A 9,649-nucleotide genomic window follows, 5' to 3' on the forward strand; every position below is an offset into this window, starting at 1 on the left:
ACCACAGAGTGCGCCTAGATCGGACCGCCCAGCACCAAAACCTGCCACGGCACCGACTGCGCCGGCACCATCAACTGTGCCGATACCGTCAACTCCGGCCCTGCAAAGGCCGTTGAGTCCGGAACCGGTGACCTCCCCGGCACCCGCCGTGGTAGAGCTCACAGTACCATCCACACCGGAGGTGTTCGCAGCAGCAAAAGACCTGATTGCCCTGACAGACTCGGCATTGCCTCCACCCCCAGCACCGCCAGTGCGGGTGTTTCAATCCATTGGCAAGCCAGCCTTGCTTAGACCAACTTCTGTCAGCGCAGCAGACCGGCACCGTTCACGTTCGCGGTCTCATGGATGTTCCAGGTCTCGATGACGCTCCCGCTCTCACCGTCGATCTCAACGCTGCTCACAGTCCTGGCACCGTTCTGTCACACGGCACCGGTCAGACTCGCGGCACCGATCGTTGGCTCGGTACTCACGGCACCGTTCCAGATCCCGTTACCGCTACAGGCACCGTACCTCTTGGAGCCATTCAAGACATCACGATTCGAGATCTCGGTTGACCTCCCGGCACCGGCCTGGTTGCAGGTCCCGATCCCGCTCTCACTACTGCGATGTTTCACGGCACCATTCCCCGGTGCATAGGGGAACAAGATCGGTGGGCACGTCTGCGCAAGGCTTCTCTGCTCCTCCGTGGCCCTCCAGACATGCGTCTGTGTCGTCCCGGGCGGACAGTTACTACGCTGAGGAGCATGATTCGGAGGTACCCACGGGGGTCTTCCAAGAAGCCCGGTACCCAGACCAGGACCCTAGGCAATGGGGTTTTTGGACGCCTTGGGCATACCACCAGGCCCAAGGTGCTCCGATGCTTCCCGCTCGCACTGTGTCGTCGGAGCCACGTGCGCCAGAGGCCACAGTAAGCCGTCCCCCTCCTACTGAGATGGAGGACCCACCGACCCATCCTCCGACCTCACCGGCACCTCTCGAGCACGAGCCTGCTCAGGACCCAGAGGCTGGACAGGACACGCTCGTCCCCGGCATTTCATCTTCTTCCTCGCTGGATGAGGCAGTGGCAGGGACCTCCTCCTCGGGTCCACCACCAAGAGATCTAAGGGCCCATCAGGACCTCCTCAGGAGGGTGGCATTAAATATGAACCTGCAGGTAGAGGAAGTACCGGAGGTGGAGGACCCGGTAGTCAGCATTTTGTCTGCAGACACTCCCACCAGAGTAGCTCTGCCATTCATCAGAACAATACAGGCTAACGCTGACACTCTATGGCAGTCACCCGCCTCCATCCCCCCTACGGCGAAGGGAGTGGAACATAAATACATGGTGCCCTCTCAGGGGTACGAATACCTATATGTCCACCCTCCCCCCTCCTCCCTGGTTGTCCAATCGGTCAACGAAAGGGAACATCACGGCCAACAAGCGCCAGCCCCAAAGTCTAAGGAGGCTAGGCGGATGGACCTGCTCGGTCGCAAGGTATACTCTGCGGGCGCCCTACAACTCTGGGTAGCAAACCAGCAGGCACTGCTGAGCCGTTACAGCCACAACACCTGGACGGAGGTTGGCAAGTTTCAAGAGCTGCTCCCGCAGGACTCATGCCAGGAATTTGCTGCTTTCCTGGAGGAAGGGAAGAAGGTGGCTCGAACCTCCCTGCAGGCCTCCTTGGATGCGGCCGATTCTGCAGCCAGGACTCTGGCCTCCGGCATCACCATGAGGCGTATCTCCTGGCTGCAGGTCTCCAATCTCCCGCCAGAGTTACAATACACGATCCAGGACTTGCCCTTCGACTTCAAAGGCCTGTTCTCAGAGAAAACGGACCCCAGGCTTCAAAGCTTGAAAGACAATAGGGTCATCATGCGTACCTTGGGAATGCACACACCGGTGACCCAACGCAGACCTTTCTGCCCCCAACCTTACCGCCCGTACTTTATGCCCAGGCACAGGCAAGACTCCGGTAGGTGACGTGGTCGAGGTGGGCATGGACGACAGTCAGGACGCCAGGCGGGCCAGAACTGCGGCCCCCCCAAGCCACCGGCGGGGCCGAAATCTACCTTTTGAAAGTTCGCCCGAGGTCTGCGTGCCAGTCTCTACACAGGATCCTTTTCCTCCTTTTTCCAACCGCCTTTCCTACTTCCTCCCGGCGTGGTCCCAACTGACCTCAGATGTCTGGGTCCTACGCACAGTGAAACATGGATACCACCTCCAATTCGTTTCACCCCCGCCTTTCCACCCCCCATCCCAGTCCCTCTTCAGGGACCCCTCTCACAAGCAATTCCTCTTACAAGAGGTGCAGATGCTCCTCGCCATCGGAGCGATAGAGGAGGTACCAAAAGAGGAAAGGGACAAGGGGTTTTATTCCCGCTACTTCTTGATCCCCAAGTCAAAAGGGGGCCTCAGACCTATCCTAGACCTGCGAGGCCTCAACAAATTCATGGTAAAGTTGAAGTTCCGCATGGTCTCCCTGGGGACCATTATCCCGTCCTTGGATCCTGGAGACTGGTATGCTGCCCTCGATATGAAAGACGCATATTTTCACATCGCCATATTTCCTCCGCACAGGAGGTTTCTCCGTTTTACGGTCAGTCATCGACATTTCCAGTTTGCGGTCCTCCCCTTTGGCCTCTCCACAGCCCCGAGGGTGTTCACGAAATGTATGGCCGTCATCGCCGCACACCTCTGCCGACGGGGGATTCACGTATTCCCGTATCTGGATGACTGGCTCATCCGGGGGACCTCCGAGGCGCAAGTACAGCACCATTTTACACGGTTAGGCCTGATGTTCAATGTGGAGAAGTCCCCACTGGTCCCCACTCAGAGGCTAGATTTTATAGGAGCTACCCTAGACTCCACTCTAGCCAAGGCCTACCTGCCTCAGCCTCGATTCCAGGCGATTACGGCAATCATAGGAGGACTGCAGAACTCTCCCATGACCTCGGTTCGTACCTGCCTCAGCCTTCTAGGTCACATGGCGGCCTGCACTTATGTGACCAAATACGCCAGACTCCGCCTTTGTCCCCTTCAAACGTGGCTGAATTCAGTGTATCGTCTCGGCAGGGACCCACTGGATACATTACTCACCATTCCACCGAGTGCCCTACGCTCCCTGGACTGGTGGCTAACCCCATCCCAAGTGTGTGCAGGGCTGCCATTCCATCCACCCCAACCCTCACTATCCCTGACAACAGATGCGTCATCCCTCGGATTGGGGGCTCACCTCGGTCACCTTTGCACCCAGGGCCTCTGGTCGTCACAGGAGTTAGAGCTTCACATCAATGTCCGAGAGCTACGAGCGGTACGCCTGGCGTGCCAGACATTCCAGAACCAACTCAACGGCCGTTGTGTCTCAGTCTTTACGGACAACACAACGGCCATGTATTATATAAACAAGCAGGGAGGGACTCGCTCTTCCCCCCTCTGTCAGGAGACCATCCAACTTTGGGAATTCTGCATAGCCCACTCGATAGACCTGGTGGCGTCCTTTATCCCAGGGGGGAGGAACACCTTAGCGGATCGCCTGAGCAGATCCTTCCTGTGCCACGAATGGTCACTGAGACCAGACGTTATTCATGCAATTTTCCGGAAGTGGGGTTTTCCCCGGATAGATCTGTTTGCGTTTCGCACGAACAGGAAATGCCAAGAGTTCTGCTCCTTCCAAGGTCTGTCACCGGGATCCATCTCGGACGCATTCCTCCTGTCATGGAGGCAACATCTGCTCTACGCCTTCCCCCCGTTTCCCCTGGTTCACAGAGTCCTGATAAAACTCCGCCAGGACAAAGCATATCTCATCATGATCGCACCAGCGTGGCCCAGACAGCACTGGTACACCACACTGCTCGACCTTTCTGTAGCCAGCCCAATTTCTCTGCCACTCCATCCGGACCTCATAACCCAGGATCACGGCAATCTCCGTCACCCGGACCTGCCGGCCCTCCACCTCACGGCGTGGCTCCTGCGTGGCTAGACAAATCGGAATTATGCTGCTCTGCTCCGATACAACATATCCTTTTGAGCAGCAGAAAGCCTTCGACCCGCTCCACATATCTGGCTAAGTGGAAGCGCTTCTCTTGCTGGGCTGAGGCGCAGAATGCTTGTCCTTCAGTGGTCTCTATTCCTGCTATTTTAGACTACCTCTGGTCCCTCAAGCAGCAGGGCCTGGTGTTGTCTTCTTTGCGGGTGCACTTGGCAGCCATCTCCACATACCACCCAGGGGAGAGTGGCTACACAGTATTTTCACACCCCTTAGTTGCCAGATTCCGTAAGGGCCTCGAACACCTCTACCCTCAGGTGCGCCACCCTACCCCTACCTGGGACCTCAACCTAGTCCTCAACAGGCTCATGAGTCCACCCTTTGAACCATTGGCCACTTGCTCACTACTATACTGGAAGACAGTATTCTTAGTAGCCATTACATCGGCCAGGCGGGTTTCCGAACTCCGAGCGCTTACGGTGGACCCGCCGTATACTGTTTTTCACAAGGACAAGGTACAGTTGCGACCACACCCGGCTTTCCTCCCAAAGGTGGTATCAGCTTTCAATACCAATCAGGACATCTTCCTCCCGGTCTTCTTTCCGAAGCTGCATGCATCCCCACGTGAGCAACAGCTACACTCCCTAGATGTCCGTAGGGCGCTCGCTTTTTATATTGACCAGACGAAGCTGTTCCGTAAGTCCCCCCACGTTGCAGTGGCCAACCGGATGAAAGGTCTTCCCATCTCCTCTCAGAGGATCTCCTCGTGGTTGACAGCGTGCATACGCACGTGCTATGACTTGGCTCATGTTCCCTCGGGCCATCTCACCGCCCATTCCACCAGAGCTCAGGCTTCTTCAGCTGCCTTCCTGGCCCATGTACCAATCCAGGAAATATGTCGTGCAGCTACCTGGTCATCGGTTCACACCTTTGCTTTGCACTACGCTCTGGTCCAACAATCTAGAGATGATGCAGCCTTTGGCTCGGCGGTTCTGCACTCCGCCACGTCTCACTCCGACCCCACCGCCTAGGTAAGGCTTGGGAATCACCTAACTGGAATGGATATGAGCAAGCACTCAAAGAAGAAAAGACAGTTACTTACCTTTGTAACTGTTGTTCTTCGAGATGTGTTGCTCATATCCATTCCGTATATATGGCACCGTATATATACCCCAGCCGACCCACCCGCCCCTCAGTTCCTTCCCCACTGTCGGAGTAGCCGGCAAGAAGGAACTGAGGGGCGGGTGGGTCGGCTGGGGTATATATACGGTGCCATAGTGGTGCCACTCCAGGGGGCGCGCAGCCGACCCACTGAGTGTTGCTAGGGTAAAAGTCTTCCGATGAACGTGCACGCGGCGCGCACACACCTAACTGGAATGGATATGAGCAACACATCTCAAAGAACAAGAATTACAAAGGTAAGTAACCATCTTTTATATCTTTTATTTGGTCAAGTTCTGTTGGTGGAAGGGACAAGCTTTTGAGCTACAAAGCGCTCTTCCTCAGGAAGAAGTGGAACTGAGGAAGAGCTTTGTGTAGCTCAAAAGCTTGTCCCTTCCACCAACAGAAGTTGGTCCAGTAAAACATGTGACCTCACCCACCTTTCCTCTGTGTTGAAATTAATGGGAGTTAGGTGCCCAAATACCTTTGAGAATCTAGGCCAGAAATCTTAGTGCTAACATCTAACAAGGTACATGAGCCGAAGAGCCACTCCAAAGTAGTTACAAATGTGTTACATGCCTGCAAACTGGAACAAAAGACAGCAGAATCCTTGTTGAAAATGGAGAAAATAAATCCTTGTGACCTGACTGTCTCAGTCTGGAGGGGTGGGAACCTGGCAGACAAGAGGAAGTGGTGCATATAGTGCTTCTTAATTTTCCTGGAAACGTGTAGTATTGCAGAGAAACCAGAGAGGGTGAAATGCTTCACACTGCTCCAGGTGGTAGGCCAGGAGGCATTGAACACATACAGTATACTCTGGTGGCTCTTCTCACAGCTGGGACCAGCCTTACTTCTGCTTTCACTATTTGTGGGAGTGGGGCAGGAAACCATAGTGGCAGAAGCATAAAAAAAACAATCTCAGCAGGTGTCTGATTGTTGATCTCACACCAGCCATCTCTACAGTGCTCAATTTTTTGCCACCATTTGGTTGCTATGACAGCACTGTCTCCATGGCAACCCCTCAGCTGAGGCCTTCCGTGGGGATACGGGTGGGGAAGGAGAGAGCATATATGAGCGAAAGGATGGGGGACACAGAGAGGGGGGATAGAGGAAGCTGAGAATCCATCCTTGATTACATTCGAGATCCAGCAGCCAAAGGCAGCATATGGCCTGAGTCACTCCCCTCCTTTCTCTTACACCACAGCACCCCCGGACATTTCATAAACAGGACAAGAGCTCTTGTTCAATCCTTCTTGTGGGCAGGGCTCCCAGGGCAGTGACCTGGGGCTCTGGGTTCAATCTTGAGGGTTTCCCTTTGTTGGACCGCCTTCTTCTCTCCTGGAAGTGAGGATAATATCTCCAAGGCCTGGCCTTCCTTCATCTTTAGGGAACAGTTGTAGAAAGAGAAAGGCAAGGAGGTGTCATGATGGGCTCCTTGTGCCTACGGCCTGGGGGGATAGGAGAGGAACTCCTGGAAGGAGAGTGCTGCAGGATCCTGTGGCTGGCTCTGCTGATGTGGAGATATTGGCATAGGTACTGCTTTCCCTATCCAGATTTCCTGGAAGAGAGATGGCCGAGGCATGAAATACATGGGCTATTTAGAGGTTGGAAACTGAGCTGGGGATAAGTGAGGATATAAGTCCTGAGAGGACCTCAGCATCACAGCTGATGGGCATGGGGGAGCCAGGGATTCCAGAGTGGGAGGAAAACACTTGAGGAGAATATGGGGGGTGGGGGATTCTATATCAAAGGTAATTAATATAACAGCCAAAGAGAATGTCAAAGGAGGGGGCTGAGGATGAGGATTTTTCAGTGTGCATCAGTGGGGGAGAGGGGCGCAGTGTTCAATTATGGAGGGAATAAAGGGAATATCTTGGGTGCACCATGGAATGGGGTACATCAGACAGAGAGAGGCATGAGAAAGCATGTAGAGAAGGAATGCACCAGAGAAGGGATGCATCGGAGGAACAGCCTTGCTGGAGAGTCAATGCAGATTGGGAAGGGGTCAAAAGTGCATGGGTTGAGCAGATCAGGAGAGCCTGAGAGAAAGGGTGAAGCAGGGAGGGAAGGGTATTAGGGGAATGTATCAGAGGAGGCCAGGTGAACACTAGTGGGAGATGGGGGGGCATCAGATATGGCAGGGGGGATAGGATATTTATCAGGGAGAGTTGCAGGAGAACCAGAGAGAGGAATATGGGTGCATTAATCTCTTCTATCCTCCCTCCCATCCCTCCATAACTTTGGCTTTCCTCTTTTGGCTTCAAAGATTTCTCCTGCAGTCTACACCAGCCTCATGCTCCCCTTCCTAGAAGCTGACCCTATACCCAGTCATGTGTATGAGGGGAAGGTGTCCCCAACAGACCTTTGGTTTCTGTCTGTATAAAGTTACCCTGGCTGGGATCCCTCAGCCTCTCACACCTAAATCCAGCACAGATTGGAAAAGACTTCACATCAGCCAGTCATATGATATAAGGGAAAAGAAGAATGGAACTGGAGAGGCAGGAGGGAGGTCTGATGGCTCCCAGGGATCAGGAGCACAGGTTTCTGCCAAGGGAGCTGGGGTATCTGACAATTACTTGTGTGTGGAGATGTGTGTGTATATATCTCGGAAGCCCTTTTTAAACTAGGGAAACAAAGGATCAAAGGTGCCCCTTCTCCCTCCCTGGCAGTGTTAAAAGCTGATGTCACATTGGAGTGAGTTGAGTTTAATGCTGGTGTAGCACAGGAAGGATGAGGCTGCTGGCCTACAAAGGGTTATTGTACTCAGATGACCCTGTCCCTGGACAAGTGTTTTCAACAATTTTTGAAGTGGGGCCAGCGAGCAGCCAAAATTAGGGACACAAAAGATTTAGAGCATTTGATCACATCTTCTCCATTCACCCCTCCCCTGGGATCAAGGCAGGATTTTTCCTTCCCTACAATCCATTTTCCGGAGCTTTGTCTAGTTCTAGTTGTCAAAGAGGCTTCCAGACTAGGCTACAGTCTAATAGATGCTCATCAGTAGGATACATTTCTTATATCCGTTCTCCTCTCCATTCCCCTCCCCAGTTTCACTCTATTACTCCTTGTTGTCGCCCATCAACAACAGTATAGGTGCTATGACACACAGTTGAACAGTTCTGATTCCATACAGTAAAAAACAGTAATACACACACACTAGTCTGTTCATAACACTTGTTATATTGTGGGCAGCAGTCTCCATTGTGCTATGCCAGTCAGCCTTTCCATCGGTTTCCTCCCCATCTATCTATATAGTCTGATTGTTATGTTAGTGGGCCCCAGACACCTAAACACCATAATAACTAGGCACAAATGTGAAGTATGTTTTTTTATAGTTATTTCTTGCTTCTGCTGTGCCCATATACTGGCTGTAGAGTGGACAGGATAGGACACATTCATATTCCACTAATATTGCAAACTGTGCAAATCCCTGAGGTCCATTATCTCAAACTATACTTTCCAAGGTGAGAACTTACATATAACCAGTCTCTTTAGTGTATTAAGCTTAGTTTGCATGCTCTTTTTTATTTTCTTAGTAGTGTCTTGTCTGCTACCTCCTTAACTACTTAAAATACACTTGTTATAGTTAATACGTTTATTTCTGGTTTACAATACAACCCAGTTTATGTGATTTCTAACCGGGGGGGGGGGGGGGAGAAGTTGTGCATACCCCCCTCCACATTGATGAGAGGCGAATTTCATATAATTTTGGGTTTGTACTCCAAGGGGTGTGGACATCTGGGTGCTGTGGCAAACCCCTTAAGCTGAGCCTTCCCAGAGCAGATCTGTCTCTCTGTGCAGCTGGGTATGGCCCTGCCTGTGTGCTTGGCTGGAAAAGGCTGGGAAGCCTAGCCCAGCAAGACCAGGTAAAAGGGGGCCCAGGCTGGCTGAATAGACTGACTCAGTGGTGTCCCAGCACATCAGGTGACATCCCAGGGGGTCCAACCCATCACAGGTTCCCTTCAGCTTCCCGGGAAAAAACTTGGGAACAAACAAAGGAGCTGGATATGAGTCAGTGTCCTCGTTGCCAAGAAGGCCAACGGCATATTGGGCTGTATTAGTAGGAGCACTGCCAGCAGATCAAAGAAAGTGATTATTCCCCTCCATTCGGTACTGGTGAGGCCACACCTGGAGTAATGCATCCAGTTTTGGGCTCCCCACTACAAGAAGGATGTGGACAAATTGGAGACAGTCCAGTGGAGGGCAGCGAAAATGATCCGGGAGCTGGGGCACATGACTTACGAGGAGAGGCTGACTGAACTAGGCTTGCTTAGTCTGCAGAAGAGAAGAATGAGGGGGGATTTGATAGCAGCCTTCAACTACCTGAAAGGGGGTTCCAAAGAGGATGGATCTAGACTGTTCTCACTGGTAGCAGATGACAAAACAAGGAGCAATGGTCTCAAGTTGCAGTGGGGGAGGTCTAGGTTGGATATTAGGAAACACTATTCACTAGGAGGGTGGTGAAGCACTTGAATGGGTTACCTAGGGAGGTGGTGGAATCTCCATCCTTAGAATTTTTTAAG

Source organism: Mauremys mutica, chromosome 1 (genome assembly GCF_020497125.1).
Source record: "Mauremys mutica isolate MM-2020 ecotype Southern chromosome 1, ASM2049712v1, whole genome shotgun sequence".
In the NCBI taxonomy this organism is placed as follows: Eukaryota; Metazoa; Chordata; order Testudines; family Geoemydidae; genus Mauremys; species Mauremys mutica.